The sequence below is a fragment of the Ictidomys tridecemlineatus genome, chromosome 2, assembly GCF_052094955.1.
Source record: "Ictidomys tridecemlineatus isolate mIctTri1 chromosome 2, mIctTri1.hap1, whole genome shotgun sequence".
Classification (NCBI taxonomy): Eukaryota; Metazoa; Chordata; class Mammalia; order Rodentia; family Sciuridae; genus Ictidomys; species Ictidomys tridecemlineatus.
Genome location: NC_135478.1, coordinates 124,286,334 through 124,306,467, shown reverse-complemented (window position 1 = coordinate 124,306,467; position 20,134 = coordinate 124,286,334).

Here is a 20,134-nt window from a genome sequence, read left to right as displayed (position 1 = left end):
GTTCTAAGACCTGTAACTGAATGTTAACTTTGTGGTCTAAAGTGTTTGTTACCAAGTTGTATCTCTTTTGTTCCAGAAGTGTTCTAAGATAGACCTAGATGTTTAAAAGAAAAAAAAAAAGTATTTGTTAAAATGGCTTGAGTTTCATCTTGTTAGGATCTATTTTTAAAATTTTCCATCCCTTATATTCACCCATTGTGAATATACTAGTCCTCTAGAACCCAGTATGCGAAACTGAAACAAAACTGGCTTAGAGGAACTCTCCAGGGCTTGTTTTCCAAAGAAAAGTAGTTAGAGAAATAAAACATAAATCTCCCTAGTTGTGTTACAAAGCTCTTCAAAAGTAATTCAGTAAGCCTCCTAGATGGAAATAAGTAGATCCAAGTCAACATTTGGCTGTAAAGAGTAAAAAATGCAGAAAAGTCAAAACAAAAACAATAACAACAACAAAATTTCTACATTATAATGTAATTTTCCATCAAGTATTAAATGTAGCTTTAGATGCATTTTAATCATAGGGGCATTTGCATTATACATTCAATTTTTTCTAATGGACTGAATTTAAGCCCCTATAATTGAAGAAATGAAGTTTCAAGTCAAAGAAATGTTTTCCAAATATTTGAAAATTTAAAATTTCCCAATATTTGAAAATTTTCCTGACCATACTTTAAAAAAAAAATTAACCATCATACTAGAGTGTAAAATGATACATACAAAATTTTTAGAAGACCAAAAAGAATATAAAGGTCAAGACAATGAACTTGGGGTTCATCCAGAAGATTTGGTAGAAAAATAGTAGTTGAAATGAATACAAACAACTTCAAAACAAAAAGGAATGAGAAAGCAATATGCCTGTGCAAGTTACTTCTCTTACAAGAATATATTGTTTTAGCTGGAATAATTTCAGTGATTTAAAATCAGTAGTTTCTTGTGCTCTTCAGAACTGAGCATTGAAATCTGAACCCAATAAAGTATGCACCACCATTTTAGAAATAAGAGGAAGCAATATTAGAATATGAAATCACAAGTTTCTCTGATTTCTCTGATTCTTGTCTCCACTACTAAGGCAGGTCTTCAAATGCTGGTATGTACCTTTGTGAGACTGATCAGGTGAACCACTTTCTACATACCTTCAGCACTTTATCTGTTGATTCTGCCCATTTAACTCTGCAGCTTCCCTGAAAATCAGCAATCAGTAGCAAACCATGAATTGCTTGACACGGATCATTACCTCTTGTGAGTATCAGTGCTCTCTGATCATGCTGGTGATGAAATGATTTTGATACAGCCTCTGCCCACTGGAAACTTCCAACACAAAAGACTCAGAAACCTTGATATGCTGGATACATTTTCAGAAATAAGGTATTCAAGCAAGTCTATTTCTGTTTATTTTCTCAATGGGCATCTTATAAGATAAACACAATTGCAACTCTGGTGAAGAAGACAAAGGGGAATTATAGTCACAAGGTCTTTAGATTATAGTACTTACTATGCATTCAAACTACAAAAGTGAGGTAACAAAGCAGAAGGCTGCCATTTTATTATAGAGAAAGTTTTGCTCGTGGGGAGACATGATAAATGCCTATGAATTCTTATGAAGTAGTTCATTTCTTTTCAATCTATCCAGAGTGAATGACTTTTTTGTGCCATTTTTAATTTTAATAATGCCTAAATATTTTGGCAAAACATAACCGACAATGAAAAGAAATAAAATTACTTTGCAACAATAATACTTTTTTTAAGAGAGAGAGAGAAAATAAAAACATGAATTTTTTTTTTTTTTTTGTAGATGGACAGAACACAATGCCTTTATTTATTTATTTTTTTACATGGTGCTGAGAATCTAACCCAGGTCCCACCTGTGCTAGATGAGCTCTCTACCACTGAGCCACAATCCCAGCCCAATTCCATAATATTTTTGAATGCTTTATTCTGAATTTCTTCTTTTCTGTAATCATAGACAAGGAGCGAATTTTGTGGAATCTGCTTTCTTGTACATTCTGAGAAACAATGATATATTAGATAAGCTTGTTGACATGATTGCTGAAGAACATATAATCATAAGTTTCTAGAGCTATTTATTATAATGTACCTTAAAGTAAATAATAGAATAATGCCAAATTAAATTTCAATAGTATACATTCTAGGAATGACTAGACTAAATTATTGCCCAGAGAAATCATTCTTTAAAGATGTAGATTTAACCTAAGGTTAAAATTTAAAATGGTTTACTAAATAGTGTCAGAAAACTTATCTGCAAAATTTATTTCTCTAAAATTGCTGTTATAGGAATTAATGAGCAGGCAGTTAGCTCAGCATACATTTTTTTCCTTTTTAAATATAACTTCACTTTGCTTTTTTCTTTAAAGAAAATAGTTTTACCTGATGAGATTTTGTTAGCTATGGCCAAATAATTACATTGTATTCCATTTTTGCAACCAAAAATATGAGATATTTTATTTACCAAAATAAAACTTTCCAAATAATAAATTATCTGTTACTACAATGTCAACTTTCCATTCCATGGAAAATTTTAAAAGATTTCAAAAAAGGGTATGAATTTGGGTTGGCCATGGTTTAAAAATTAGGATTCAACTGAAAGTAGAGCTAGAACCCAAAAATTTATTTGCTGAAATTTTTGAGCTCTTTATCATCTAAATATCTTGACTGGCAATTAATTTAACAATTTGGATTTTTTTTAAAAAATAATGTGGGTAGATATATAATGTTATTTCAATTAAAAAGTACTACTTTATATCTTGTCATGTGATTATAAATACAGCATAAAAGACTAATTAACAAGTCAACTGAATTCTTCAGTGGTTGAGGATTTTGAACACTTCATCCTTTTATACTTAAATCATGACCATAATCATATTCATATGTATGAGGGTGAGCTATATAAAAGATATAAGAATATCCCCTATACCTGGTTAATTAGATATGTCCCTATTAACTTCTTTACTATTTACCCAAGGTATATGTAAGAAAAAAAGACTAATTTGGTTATTCAATTATGATTACATAAAAATCATGTAAATTCTCAAACATGTGATGAATTCATCATAGTCTGAGCTTTTAAGAACACTGATTGCTAATGGTAAGTAGTTTTCAGATATCATTAATAAAATACATGACCATCATTTTAAAAGTTATGCAGTGCTTCTGATTTTATAAATAACTTTGTAAGTTAGGCCCTACCACAACAAACTTTCTTTCTGCCTTAGTTGAAGTATATTTTTTTCTAAAGATCTTGCTTTAGATAAATTAATATGGATTTTTAATCAACAATAGAAATTTCTAAGGTTCTTATAAAAATTAAAATGAATAAATAGACATATTCCTACACAGATTGTCTCTTTACCTCTTCAAAGAATGAAGTGAGTGTCCAAAGAATGTTATTTCATCTTAGGGAAAGTGTTCTACATTGTCTTCAACAACTTGAAAATGATAATTGAAGAATAGAAATTTTATAATATTGAATTTTCAATATTATTGATAACTTTTGATTGAAATTGCACATTGCAGTGAAATCCATATACAAGCACACTAAATTAAATCTCTGGACATTTATGCTAAGTAATTGCACTTTTTAGTGAACCACAAAATGAATTATTGGATACAGTTAGCCCCAGAGAACTTATAGATTTTATATATTTTATGCACTTGTTGGAAAGCTGCCAATTAAATATTGGATGACATCTGCCAAAATAAGTATTATATTTTAAATATATTTGACATTGTGCCATTCTTCCTGCAATTAATAAGGTGGCAGAGCTAATTGTCTGTTGTGTCCACTTCTACAATATGAAAAGAAAAACTTTATATTTAGCATTGAAGAACAGCTATATAATTTTCTATATAATAATGGGAAGGGGTACATTAAATTCATTCTAAACTAGGTTTAATCCATTAAAATCTGCAGAATTATAAAGTAGAGTATGATCCATTGTGCAAAAAAAGATTAACTCACATATTTTGAGACTACTACAACTAATTCTGATCCTCTTTTTTCTTAAATCAAGATGCAAGAACTTTAAATAAAAATGATGCATGGGATCATGCAGATTTTTTACAACTTCCTCTGTATTGATTTGTGTCAACTGAGGTAAAATGTGAGTGATGAGTGTTCATTTTGACCTTACAGACTGCTCACAAAGTGATAGGAAGTAAAGCCAAGATTATAAAAGAGTTACTACATCCAAACCTTAATGCTCTGTGTGGACAATTGTGACCCCAATGGCCATACATCCAATGAGACTGATATACATTATGATGTGAATAAAATGATAGGTTTTCAGCTGGGAGTGAAAATGAAGGCTCTCAGGTTTCTACATGGGGGGAAAAAAAGAATGAAAAGAATGAACAACACTATTATGGCTGGCTAAGTATGATGATGTCCATAGACTTATCAAGGCCACACCTATAGGGGACTAAAAGTTTCTGCCAGTTAAAAGACATTCACAGGTGGAGAAATTGCATCATAAGCTATTTATTTTATTCTATATTTTTAATATTCATGCTGGAGATTTAAAATCATTTTTTTAGATAAGGTGGCTTTCATTTTATTTTATTTCTTATGGGTGTGCTAATGAAATGGTGAGCTATAGGCAACAAATAAAATAATTGAAGACACTTGTATTTCCTTTAAAAGTTAGAACCAAGTAAACAATGTTTCTTATGCCTTAAACAGTATCTGGCCTCTAATATTTTACAAACTAAGTTCACACTATGTTAGCTTCAGCAGTTTGACTTTGAGAAGGAGAAGGTGACACTAGAACCTAGAAATAATTACTTCTAGTTTGGTAAACAAATGACCTGGAACTTAACTTAGCCTGTTAAGTTCTATTCCTTCAGAAGCAAAAACTGAATATGTTACTAAGAAACCATATGTCCAGGGAGAAAGAGAGAAGGACAGAGATACATGGAAAAAATAGAGAGATCCCCTCCTGGAGTATATCATCAGGTGCAACTGGTTTGAGTTCTACAACACCTTCTCAGGGAGATTTTGTAAATGCATGTGTCAGAATCAAGAAATTCCATGTTAACAATCAATCAAATGAAGGTTGGATTTCTGCATGAAATCAGGAAATGGGGAGTGGATGGTAATAACATGGAAAATGGAATCTTTCAATGAACAACAAAAACAAATGGAATTTAATTTTGCTGTGAAATGAAAGAGTTAGAAGTTAGCACTCCTGCTTATATTGTAATTAAGTGCCAAACAAATAAAAATCAACATCTTGTCTTGGATTCATTCCATACCTGAGTTTTCGAGGCCAGCAGTCATTTTGAAAACTGAAAAGATAGACAAATCCCATAGTGACATCTTGGACTGCTTTCTGCTTTCAGATAGGAGATAGGGGGCCATAAGCAGAAAGAAACATTAAAATAATAATTTTGACAAATTGCTCGAAGTTAAGTGTAGACTCTAATGATAGTATAAAACTCCAGGGGGTTGCAATCTTGTAAGCGGAATCACCTATTCATGGGTTGTATATCTAGGACTCCAACATGTTGTCATGGTTAACAGCTAAGACAGTTCCCCTTTTGACTCTGACCAAGGATGGAAGAGTAGTAACTGTAAAATAGACCCAGAGTCTGCCCCATAACAAAAGTCTTTCCAGGGGGAATCATTTAACTCTATCTTTCCTTTTGTGCAAGAATTTCCTTTATTCTTGCCTGCCTGTCTCTATAGAGTAGTGTGTGTGTTTCTGTGTGTGCGTGTGTGTGCATGTGTGTGTGTGTGTGTGCGCTCACACACATACGTGCATGCACACAGTCATAAATACCATACTATTGGAGAATGTTTTGGAAGTTCACAGTTCAGATACAGAGGTCAGTTAGAAGATTGAGGTTTAATCATATTACGGAATTCTTCTGCTTCACACCTTACCATCACCCCAAATGACCTTCAGTAAACAAATACTAGGTTAAAAATGAAAGAAGCTACATAAGCAGAACCTCTCTGAGAAGTATTAAAACATGCCTAAAATCAAGAGGGAGTCAGAAAAGACGTTAGTGGAACTTGAGAACTTAGGGACTTACAGCATCAGCAAGCATTAAAGACACATCAACTCCTGGGAAGACTTATATAAATTCAAACTCTGTAATGGATTTACTTCAGTTTCTATTTGCCTTCATATTATATCCTGCTGACAACTAAAATCTCCAATGATATCCAAATTCAAGTGTAAAACAGTCTGAAAAAGATAAAGTAACCAATACCACTAGACACAGTGATGATACAAATGTTTGAAAAATCAGGAAATGACTTCATCTATGATTAATGTGTTAAGAACTCTTAATGGAAAAAGTAGAAATATGAAAGAAAAGATAATGTGAGCAAACAAAAAATGTGTTGCAAAATAAACGCTGGCTTCAGAAACAGAGCACTGATCCTAGTATGAGGACCCTGCCTTCATGACCTCATCAACTCCAATTATCTCCCCAAACACCTATTTTCAAACAAGTCACATTGTGGGTTAGAATATAAAAGCAGGAGGAAGGACAATAAGTAATCACTTAAAAATATTCTACCGTGGCCCCTTCCCCAGCTCATGTCTTTCTTGCATGAAATGTACATTCTGATTTAAAAAAAAAATCTGACTAGTCTTAAATTTAATCAAAAGAGACAGAGACTGGAGCCTAGGAGATAGAATTATTCACCTAACAGCTAAGGTCAAATCCATAGAAGCCTTTTTCACACTCCTGAATATATGTTGAACCCTTGATTTAAATCATGATTGACCACCAGATGCCACAACTGCTTCTGATTTTTATAATATTTTTCCAGACTATTAATATCAACCAATGTGTAAGCAACAAGTACATCTTATGAACTGTATTTCTATCCTAAAGCTTTTCTTGATTTACACTATTCCACACCATTCATCTACAGCCAATGTAAGTTCAATGTAAAGAATTTGGCCTGCTTTTCCCCAATTTTTTTTTGTATGAAAAAATGAAAATATTCTGGGCTTTAGGTTTGGCTGACATATTTCTATCTACTATCTATCTTTGATGCTAACCTTGTCCTAGGACCTGCATTCACTTAATAAACCTTTTTTTTTTTTCAAAGAATTCTTGGTTTCAAAGTTTTGCTTTAATAATTTCTTTCCAACAATCCAAAAGTCTTAAATTGTTCCAGCATTAACCCTATAGTCCAAACTTTCATTCAAATATCATCTAAATCAGATACAGGTGAGACTAGAGGTCTCACTAGAATTTTTTTTTTCCATCTTTTGGAAAAAAATTCTCTATAATTGTGAATTATTGAAGCCAGATAAGTTATGTGATTTTAAAAGAAAACAATGTAATAATCATAAGAAAGATATTCCCATTCCAAAAGGGAAGGGGAAGAAATGATGTTAGGAGCCAAGAAATCTACAACTAGCATGGCAAATCCCATTATATCCTAAGCCATGAGAACAAACCTCTTTTATTTGATTTACAAAATGATGGGGAATTGGCAGAGAAATTTTCAAATCTTCAAATTTGTTTTTTGTTTCTTTCTTTCTTTTGTTCAGCACTTTCTTCTTACTACCTTGATATTTTATTATAACTGGTTAGGAACAACTACATTGCTTTTGGCTAGTTTATAAATTTTATCAGTTATATGTCTAATTTCATTATTCACAAGTCCTACTTTGCACAAACCATTAAAAAAAAATCAGTCATATTTTTTGTCACTTTATATCAAGAATAGCCTTAACTCCATTTCCCAATAATATATTCTCTACCTCTATCTGAAGTATCACTGGAAACTTAACATCTGCATTTCTAAATATGTACCTCAAAATTCTTCCAAACTCTAGTCATTACCCAATGGAAAAGTTGTTTTCACATTTATAAATACTTATTGCACCAACACTCTCAAATTTAAAAAAATCTACATTTTTAACTTGGCTGCCATAACAAAATAACATAAACTGGGTGGCTTAAACAACAGAAATTGATTTTCTTGCTGTTTAGAAGAATGGAAATCAACATAAAAGTGCAGAGCAATCCAGTTTCTGGTGAGGAATGTTTTAATCTTGCCCATGTGCTCCTTTTTGCTGTGTCCTTGCAGAGGACAAAAGAGGGGTGAAGAAAGCATTGAATACTTAAAAGTGATAATCCCACCATGAAGGCAAGAATTTTATGAACAATTCCAACCCTATTTACCTCCTAATGACTGCATTTGCAAATAACATCACAATGTGGATTAGGGTTTCAAGGTATGGGGTTTGGAGAAACAAGAGTCAACACATGATAGAATACAACTGTAAGAAACAAAAATGAAGCTTCATTTGGTTCATAAGTACACTGGAATTATTAAAGAAAGGAAATTAGTGAGATCAGCAAGGAAAATAAAGATGAAAATGAACAAAAAAAAATCTAAATTTAAATCTGCCATAGTTAAGTTGCAGAAACCAAAAGAAAAAAATGAAGAAGTAAAGAAAAACAACACTTTTTTCTATTTTGGAACAAAGATAAAATTCACAAAAGACTATTAATCAGAAATTACATAAGCAGGGAAAGAAATGTGGAACAAAATATTGAAACATCCTCATAGAAGTTAAACACTTAAAATTTTATACCCATCAAAATTATCCTTCAGAAGTAAAAGATGATTCCCGGAAGTGACATGAGAAAAATGGTAGAATACAATCTCAGGGCCTAATTTGCATTTAGAAACATAAAAAAAATAAAAATAATATGTAACTTCAAAAGTGTTCTTAAATGGGCTGGGGATGTGGCTCAAGCAGTAATGCCCTCGCCTGGCATGCGCGGGGCTCTGGGCTTGATTCTCAGCACCACATAAAAATAAAATAAAGATGTGGTGTCCACTGAAAACTGAAAAATAAATATTAAAAAATTCTCTGTCTCTTCTCTCATTCTCTCTCTCTCTCTTTAAAAAAAATGTTCTTAAATATAGTCAAAGTTTACAACAATCAATAGAATATCCAATAACAAAATATGGGATTCAAAATGGTAGGAAATTTTCAGCCATTTTTATTCATTCTTCCTTCAATTTCTCCCTGGTACAAAATAAATTTATTATGGAGGAGGATGCAAATTAATTATCAGTTTCTTTGCGTAAACCACAGAGACCTTTGCAATATTCAAATTAGTCTAGTTGCTGTCTGAAAAACTTATCTCTGGGCTTTTTACCTGGAACCTAGGTAGGGAAAATAAGATTATTTAAATTTTAAGTTGAGCAATGTAGTGAAAAATGGTAAGTACTGATTATAAAAGTTTCAAGTAGACGACAGGATGCCTAAGGTACAAAATTGTGGGCAAAACACATAATACACCATCTAAGGCATCAAGTAAAAGCTAGGGTAAGAATTTTTGACACACTACATTATTCAAAAGCAGTAATGAAGTAATTGTAAAATTGTTCACAAAGAAGATTAACACCAATCCTTCTCAAATTCTTCTAAAAAATACAAGAGGAAGGGACACTCTCTAACTGATACTATCAGGTAAGCATTTTTCCAATACTAAAGTGAAAAGCACTACAGGAAAAGAAAATTACAGACCAATTTTCCTTATGAATACTGATATAAGATTAATGAAGAATAATATTAAATATATCATATACCATGACCAAGTGGAACTTATTTCTGGAATGCAAGGATCATTTAATGTATGAATAATGATCTATATAATATTATAATCGAAAGAAAGAATTAAGGGGGGAAAACGTGATCATCTCCATTGATGAAGAGAAAGCATTTGGAAAAGATTCAACATCTCTTCTTGATTAAAAGCAAAAACAAAAATTCTCAACAAAGTAGGAAAAGATGAAAACTTCTACAATATAAAAAAGATTAGAGAGGAAAAACTCACAGCTAACATACATAAAGATAAAAGATGGAAAACTGTTTGCCTAAGATCAGGAATAAAACAAGGAAATCTAACGATTGCCACTTTTATTCGATATGGTATTGGTAGTTTTCCTTTGTGTCATTAGAAAAGAAAAATAAATAAAATGCACCCATAAAGAGAAAAAAGGAGTCAAACTGTCACATTCATGGGATATGATTTCATGGAAAACCTAAAGATTCTTCCAAAAACAAAATTTAAAAAGTCAGAAAGTTTCAGGATACAAAATCAACACTCACAAATCATCAGCAAAATGAAAGAATAGTAAAAAAGATAAGTAGTTGCTCAGGGTCTGGGGAAGGAATGAGGCTTAAGAGATGAAGCACAGGGTGATTATTGTGCTGTGAAGCTATTCATTGCAGTTCTTCTAGTGATGGATGGATAAAACCTTACAAATCAAATTTACAGCACAAATAGTGAACCTTAATGTAGATAATTGTCTTTTTAGTCATCTGTTTGGGAAAACTCTGATGCAGTGCAGAATGTGGAAAAACAATATAATTATATTACAAGTATATGAAACAAATTCACTGAAAAAAATGAGATAAAGTGTTACTTTACAAATGAGTGAAGTCTATAAAACTAAAAATAGAAAGTAATCCACATTAGCACTGTATTCAAAGCCAATGAACTTGCTTACTACAAGTTTACAGGTTAATAATCCTGATACTTCAAGACAACTTGAAGTATATTGGCATTTACAATAAATAAAAGAATGGCCAATGGTGGGATCCAGACTATTAAGTTCTCCACTGTTGAAGTAAAAGTTAGGAATAAGCAAGAGGAGGGGGCTCTAAAAATCTAAGAGGTAAAGGATTTGAGTATGTAGAATGAATTCATGTATAATTTAACACAGATAGAAATAGTTATAGATGTGTATACATACATGGGTTAGTATATACAGATGTATTTCCTTGCTCTGTGTCTGAAATGACCTTAGACAAATGTAATCTGCAAAAAAAAAAAAAAAAAAAAGAATGAACTTAGTGCTCATATCTTGGTTTCTAATCTAACTCTCCAAAAAAAAAAAGAAAGTAGGTCTTTTGGAACAATTGGCTGAGTCTGGGCCTAGGGCAGGAAGTGCTTAAGAATATGCAATGCCAAAAGGTCAGAAAATGTTCAAAAAATAAAACAGAGGAAAAATAAAACAGAACATAATAACAAAGGCATGTTAAAGGGATACAGGAGCCAACAGAAAGACCTTCCAATGACCAATTTGGGACAATTTTAAGCAACACAGTAAAGTTGTATTTGAACTATAACCCAAATGTAAAATAAATTTGTGATAAAAGTCAATAAGTGCATGGGAGAGAAGAGACTAATTTTCTGTGAAAAACTCTAAATAATTGATGTAGATTCCACCTTCTCAAGAGGTAGGGCACCACTCCCTACTTTTCCATAGTGTAATGCTTCCAAAGAGCACAATATGGGAAGGGAACTAAAGAGCAATTGTACGTTGGTGACATCTGGCACAACTTACCTCAGCCAGGTGGTTAAAATGAATAATAGTGATGTCATGTCATCAAGTAGGAACCTTTGCTATGATGACCTAAAATGGCTTGTTTTGATCTTGTCATCCACTGAAAACAAAACAAAACAAAACAAAAACATCTGAGTAACAACAAAGTTGGTCAAAGACCCATGTCTACTCAATTAAACATGAGGCAACAAAAAAATCTGAATAAAATATGGGTATTAGTTAATAAGTGTGTGTGATAAGGGTTCATTGATTGTAACTATTATACTACTAATATCAGATAATAATATAATGTGGGGAAAATGTGGGGTAAATGCAGACTCATTTTCTCTAATTTTTGTATAAACCTAAGACTGTTCTAAAATTAAAAGTCCTCTAAAATTAAATGCTTGTTTAAAAATAAGAGTACTGAATATGTGTATTGTGTATCAGAGACCAAGAATCTTGAATGTTAGATCAGTATTGTTTGCTAGTTGTATATCATTTACCTAGTTATGAAGCTTTTTAAGACATTTGATTTCATTTTCTATGAAAGGATGTAGAGAATTGGAAGATCTTAATTACTTCTATCTTTTATATAGAAATATGTGGAGGCAACAAAACATTCTACGTCTATTTAGTTTACTTAACATGCACCCACATTATAGTCTATAATCAAAGGTTACAAAAAATTTTTTAAATTGTGATCAATTGCTAATAGGAATTAACTGGAAGTATTATGTGGAAGTTGAAGGTTAGTTAGAGAAAGGTCATGGGTTAGTAAATAAAAATTGAAAAAAAAAACTAGCCAAAACTAAGTCTACACAAAATACTTTGCCATGTGTTCAAATTTTTTCCATATATTCCAGCAAGTGTGAAATACACCATATGTTTGTGTTTATATTTTACCAACTAATATCTTGCTTTTACTTTCTACATTATATCCTTCCTTGCCCTACTGCCTTCTATCATGAGCAAATACTGTCAAATATTAATATTAAGCAATGTTCAACCTGTTTTATAAATCCCATCCCAGTGTTTGAATTTGGTTAAACATCCCACTAGAGTTATGTTCCATTCAGATGGCCTGAAGGGAAATCTTGTCCTTCAGTTTAGATGTTACCTGGAATCAACTTTCCCTCCTCAATTGTCAGTTGGGCAAAACTGCTTTACCTTGTTGATGATCTATAAATATTTTATTCCTAACATCTCCCTCTTTTCAGTGTGCTTTAATCTCTTATATGTAAGTATTAATTAGTGTGTTACTTTTCCTTTAAGTGTCACAATTATTTTAATACCTCTTCAGGGTGATAATCACAATTACATGAAATGTCTGAACCTCTCTACTTTGCCTCTCTACTTTTCTATATATATGTAATTCAGGATAGTACTTTACACTGAAGTATAATAAGTCCAATTAAGCATTTGGATTTTCTTTTTAGTTAACTTACATGCATATTTTGCTTTTGTGTGGGCATTGTAATATAAGGCATATTTTAATTAAACCTTCATTCACTTTTGCCTTGTGATGTCTACAGAGACAAGTGGATAGAGTTTATCCTGGAAAATAATAGAAACTATTATGTTTTTCTCACCATATAGGTTCAGGCTGGCATGCCATCTTGAGTAGAATGTTCCATGATGGCTCCTGAATTACTTGGGAGTTTTCCTTACATACTTCCTTACATACTTCTCAGCATGCTATCAACAGACCACATTTTTGGAGCTGTATATGGACTAGAACATGGCGCCAGAAATGTGTGTGACCACTTGATATTAGTCTATGATAGACCCAATATATTCCAGCTTAAATGAAGCCACTTTTCCTGGCCATTTATATGTATATAGTTATACATGAACATAGTATCATTATTTTATTTTATTTATTTTTATGTGGTACTAAGGATCAAACCCAGTGCCTCACATATGTGAGTCATGCACTTTGTCACTGTGCCACAACCCCAGCCCTGTCCTGGCCATTTTTTAAGGTCCTGTCTTTCTAACCTAAATTGCAGAAATTCATCTGGTCTTGCTGTCACCAAGAACCATGTAAGTCCCCATTAAATTGAAACTCGGGCAGTCCTGGATTAGTCTGCCTCTTTTCTCAATCTCTTAGCACTCTGGGGCTGGCTCTCACACCCTGGGGCCAGGTTTTTCTGGAACATTCACAAATCAGACTATGGTTCATAAAGAAGCATCCTCAGCTGGGCATAAAGGAGCTTACTTCTCTTTCTGAAATCACTGTCTCCATTCTCCTATCTTCCCCTGTGACCTCCAGTTCACTAGCTTTTTAAAACCTATTATTTTAAATTGGAAAGAGCCTCACAGATCTGTATAAGAATTAAACTTGAGTATTTACGACTTAATGTTGAGGTCTACTAGGTAAATATATTTTGCCTCCTGGGTAAGTACTAAAACTCCCATTCCCACCTACACAAATTTTGATTCTAGTTGATATTAAGTGGCCAGCTGTCTCACTAGAATAAGGATAAAAAGGAACACATTGCTTTTTAATTCCTATTCATGTAATATATTCTGTTGTGCATGTGCAGTATGATTTAAGCATTTAGAAGTTAATTAAAACATATCAGATATTCATGGCATATTATACAATTTATCAGAAATAAAGTAGACAGAAAAAAATTCTAAACATGTCATAGGGATATTCTTGCAAACAAATCAGTATTACTGCTTGACTCCAACTCAGGTACTCAGGAACTATTTTTACAGATATATAATATCATCCCCATGGTTACTGACTAACTTTGTCCACATGATTCTTGAATATAAATCTGAAGTAGGAAGTAGGGAAAATTAGGTCTTACTTTCCATTATCTTGTTTTTAATTAATTAATTTGTTCTAATTTGTTATACATGATGACAGAATGCATTTCAATTCATGGTACACATATGGAACAACAATTTTTCATTGGTTGTACACAAAGTAGAGTCACACCATTCATGTCTTCGTACATGAATGAAAGTAATGATGTCCATCTCATCCCACCATCTTTCTAACACCCATTCCCTCTCTGTTCCTGTCCCTTCCGCTTTGCCTTATCCAAAGTTCCTCCATTCCTCCCATACTCCCTACCCCATTATGGATCAGCAACCACTTATTAGAGAAAACATTTGGCCTTTGTGTTTGGGGATTGGCTTATTTCACTTAGCATGACATTCTCCAACTCCATCCATTTACCTGCAAATGCCATGGCTTTTTTCTCTTTTAATGCTGAGTAATATTCCACTGTGTATATACACCATGATTTCTTTATCCATTCATCTAATGAAGGGCATCTAGGTTAGTTCCACAATTTAACTGTTGTGAATTGTGCTGCTATAAACATTGATGGGGCTACATCACTGTAGTATGCTGTTTTTAAATCCTTTGGGTATAAACCAGGAGTGGGATAGCTGGGTCAATTGGGCCCTGGATGACTTCCTTAACAAGACTCCTATAGTGCAAGAAGTAAAATCAAGAATTACTAAATGAGATGGATTCAAACTGAAAAGCTTCTTCTCAGCAAAAGAAATTATCAGTGAAGTGAAGAAAGAGCCTACAGAATGGGAGCAAAGTTTTACTACACACACATCAGATAGAGCACTAACCTCCAAGATATATAAAGAACTCAAGAAGTTAACACCAAAAAAACAAATAACCCAATCAATAAATGGGCTATGGAACTGTATAGACACTTCTCAGAAGATGATATACAATTGATCAACAAATATATAAAAAAAATGTTCAACATCTCCAGCAATTAGAGAAATGCGAATAAAAACTACTCTAAGATTTCATCTCACTCCAATCAAAATGGCAGCTATTAAGAATACAAACAACAATAATTGTTAGCAAGGATATGGGGAGAAAAGACACACTCATACATTACTGGTGGGACTGCAAATTTTTGTAATCAATATGGAAAGCAGTATGGAGAGTCCTTAGAAAATTTGAAATGGATTCACCATTATCTTAAAGTAAAATATCAATTCAATGCTTTGTAATGGTTCCACCAAAACTTTAACTCCAAATATAGTGAAAGCAGGGAAATTCTTTTTTTTTTTTTTTTTGGTAGAATTTTGGCTGATGAGTCAATGTAGTTTAATACGAATACTACTACAGTATTTCCCTTTGAGTTGTCCTTCTTTTTGTAATTCAATCGGTTTTAAAACTCAAGTTGTATTAAAAGACTCAAGAATTCTTTATATTTGTTAGTTATAAGATGTAAAAAGTAAGACATGACAGACAAGGAGTGTCAAGAATTCACAAATTATGTAAGATCACAGATGTGTTTGTTAGGGGAAATAATATCCATAGTATGTGTAGTATACAACATGTTTTGAAAATTGTTCTAAAAAAAAGAAAGAGCTTTTGAAATAGCTTTAAGCACTTTTTGTCAGCTTCTCTAAGTAATGACAAGTGGTACAGCTGATTATGATGCCCAAAGGAGAATGTTTTCAGATTCAGGAATTGATATGGTGAAATGGAAAACAATATACTGCTGTGTTCAATTTTCATTTCAAAGCCATTATCAGAACTGGGTAGTAAAGGTTCAAAAAAAGGGGAGAGAAGTCAGGCCTGTAATTACAAGGTATAGTTCTTCTAAACATAATGTCCTTCTGAAGCCAGCAACTAAAAGGAGCAAAGATATTAACTCATAAGGAAATATAAGACACTGATATGGCCAATGGATAAGATCCTTGTGGATATGTTTCTCTCTGCTTGGAGACTGGGAGATAGGAAGTGATATTTATCAATATTGTGAAAGAGATGATCACAAAATTATAAATATGCATATTTAATAGCTTTGAAAATTCAATGACTTTAAGAGAAAAATGTTTTCATAAATTAATAATTTAATATTTGAGTCTAGAATTGTTTGCCATATTTCTTACAACTAATTCTCCACCAGTACCACACACACATGCACTCACACACATATGCACACCAAACACTCTTCATTAGTTTATCAAAAACAAAGAAGTTAAAAGCATTTTTACTTTTTAATAATCACATATTACTCTCTCCTTTATGTTTTAATGATAGCAAAAGTACATCTCCTCATCTGAGGAAATAACAGGGACAGAGCTGTAACATTTAAGCAAACAGATCATTCTATGGTATTATCTGTCATCTCTTTTCTTTTATGATCCTGCTTCCTGACTTAGGGGTGCAGTTGAGATGGATATTTTTTCCTCAAAGAAATAGAAAACAATGATAGAGATTACAGGTGAAAGATCTAAGGACATTGGAAATAAACAAAAACAATGCTCCATTAAAACAAAGTACAAAATAAGGGATGAACGGAATTTTTAAAGGAAAATAACCTCTGTAAATAACCCACCCCATTACTAAACTGTACAAGAATGTTAACATTCCTTGGCATTCATTCTGTAAACTAAGTAATATTTGACTTGAAGAAGAAGGCATGGGAGAAAATTCTGGAAAAATAGATTATTCTATTTTTTTATCAGATAGTTGTGGGCAACTTTTGAGAAAACTAGAAAATAAGACTTGAGATTTTCTATGGAACTGTTATCTCCTGTACCTACTAGTGAAAAATTAATAAGTTTAATAAAATATGATGAAGATGAAAATAATATATACACATAGCATATATCCACTGGATTAATAGAGATTTTACAATTTGAATAGTCATACATTTTGTTAATTGATGAAAAATATTGGTCCTTTTCTGAAAAAAAAAACACATACAATTTTACATGTGAAATTATGAATTATTATCCATTAACAGTGAAATTCTAGCACCCTAACATCCTCTGAAAAATAAGTTATACCTATTCTTTACAACACACACACACACACACACACACACACACACACAAAGTTCATTGGGGTTTTATATTAGTACAACAGGAATGTAATATTTAGAAATATCTAACTTCCTTGTAATCCTGGTTTCTGTTTTGCTGTTGTTAAAGAAGAAGGTATCATCATATTCTAACAGTATTATTTAATTAATTACCAGAACTTTATTTGGAAGTAAAATCATCAAATTATTGTATCAATTTAAGAATTAGATTTTTTTGTAGAGTACTTGCCCAGCATGCACAAAGAAGTCTTGGGATCAATCTCCAACACCACACAAAAAAAGGAGGAATTATATTTTTTAAAATGTTGCTGTGGTAGTAACCTAATAAAGAAAAATTTATGATTCCTTAATTTCAACTCAATTTAAAATTATATTCGGTTCCTATGAAGACATAACAATGAAAAAGAAGGAACAATCCATCTCTATTACAGAGTTATAGGATATTTCATACAACTAAGAATTTGGCATCATCTAGTCTGTAGCTGAAAACATGAATATAATATGATCATTTTCAAATAATGTACAATACAGATGGAGAAGAACAAATGAGACATCTGAGGTTATAAAGCATTATAATGTCCCTATGATAAAATAAATAAAGAGGGGCTTGGCTTGTGGCTCGGTGATAGAGCACTTGCCTAGCATGTATGAGTCTCTGGGTTCAATTCTCAGCACCACATATAAATAAATAAAATAAAGGTTCATTGACAACTAAAAAAAAAAGAAAAGAAAAACCTTAAAATATAAAAAAAGAGTATTTTTTTTAAACTCATAGAAAGGGTACGTAAATCTAGTAACATTTCAGGTTCAGGAAATTTTATATAATCTAACAGAATCTAACATTTGAGCTAGGTATGAGAAATATCTGGGGATTGAACAGATGGAATATATAGGAAGAATAGAGTGAAAAACTGAATTGCTTTTTAGAAATTAAAAAATTTAACAAATATGGAGTGAAAACTCAATGAGCCCTGCGTGATGGCACATGCCTGTAATCCCAGCAATTAGAGAGGCTAAGACAGGAGGATCATGACTTTAAAGCCAGCCTGAGCAACTTAGAGAAGCCCCAAGCAACTTAGTGAGACCCTGTCTCTAAATAAAATATAAAAAAGGGCTAGGGATGTGGCTCAGTTGTTAAGCACCCCTGGATTCAGTCCCTGGTGCAAAGAAAAAGAAAAAGAAAAACCCACTCAATGAAAGGTCCCTTTTTAAAGGAACATTTGATAAGCATGACACAATCATGAGATCACTGTACAATAACTAAAATACTTTGATTTATTATAGAACATGATCAAATAGTACTGAAGGATTCCATCAGGAAATGACAAGACTAGGTAGAACATTAGAATATTTATTCTGGCTGAAGAATGAAGGATGGACTAGAGAAAAATAAGAGAAATGATAAGGAAACAAAAGACTGAGATATTTGAGTAGAGTTTAGGGAGTAGATTGACAGAGCTTTATCATCAAATGCATTGGAAGACATGAGAGGATTCCAGCGCGATATTTAGGTTTTTGGTATAAATTGTTGCCCCAGGGTTTTAATTCTCCATAGTAATCTCTATGTTCTCTTATTGACAAGGAAGAATTTCTTGATAGATAATAAACTCTAGCTACCACTCTGCTAAGTCCCCAGTGGAATGAAATAGAAAGTATAGTTCGGTAAAACTTACCCTTGGTAAAACTTTTAATTTGTTGAACTGATATGACCACTTACAAGACAAGATTTCACTCATCTTTTTGAAAGATAATTATAAGAAATGATGGAATAAATTTAGAAGAATAGACCAACCAATATTATTTTCTGGGCAAAACAAAAACAGACAACAACAGAAAAAAAAAAATGCATGGTGGTTTGAACCAGAAAAGTGAAGTGGGTCTTTATTTTAGATGTGTTGAAGGCCTACTGTCAGGACCTTGATCAATACACAAAAATGTAGTGAATACACAAATACACAAAAATGTAATGAATATCCAAGGAAATCAATATTGCCCATGTTGTTTAAATACAGAGTTCTTTGAAGGTATTTCATTTTAGTTTAAAAGAAAAACAAATGTGGATAAAATATCCAGATTCTAATAATATTTGTTATCATTTATAGGGATACATGAGCATTTGAACTGAAATTGTTTTCCTAGAGTATGATGACTGCTGGGTCCACGGAGGAGAAGTGATAAAATAAAGCAGCTATTGCCCATGACAAAAACACAGACGCAAAGAAGAACTTGCTATCCTCAATCACATTGCGTTGGTGGAACCCAGCCAAAAGTCACCAGGCGTGAGAATCTGTGTGACAGAGAGACCGACTTCTGGGCAGAGTCAGACAGAGCAAAGTGGGGAAAATGGATAGGAAAGAGGATAAGTGAAGAAAATAATAACACACACACACACACACACACACACACACACACACATATCCCTTGAAAGCAGATAGAAAAAAAATATATTAATCAATGACTAAAAGAAATCATAGGTGGTAAAAGTAAAGGATCAAAGGCTCAATATAAAACTGGTGAAATATAGAAGCAGACCATTTTGAGAAAATAAGAAGTATAAGACACATATAAAACTTTTAAGAACTGGTGATAAACACCATTGATACGCATACATTCAAATAAATCTTGATTTTGTAGACATTTCTTAGCTATCATGGTAACAAGAACAAAGTTTATGAGCACACTTTCTTGACAAGGCTGTGATGAAGTATCTTACAGCTAGGTGCAGAAGTGAAGTTATACCAGCCCTAAGAATGACACTTTACAACACCACTGTTATTTCACTTTAATGTAATTATTCTTAAAGATATACATTTGTACACTTGAAATGTTATATACTTATGGTAGTCTTTCTAAGTTCTAAAACTTAAGAAAATCTAAATAGAGTGCTTGGCATATCTATGGCATGACACTACAACAGTTTCTATATATCCATAAAGAAAACGATAGATTAGGTCCAATACGTAACTGAAAA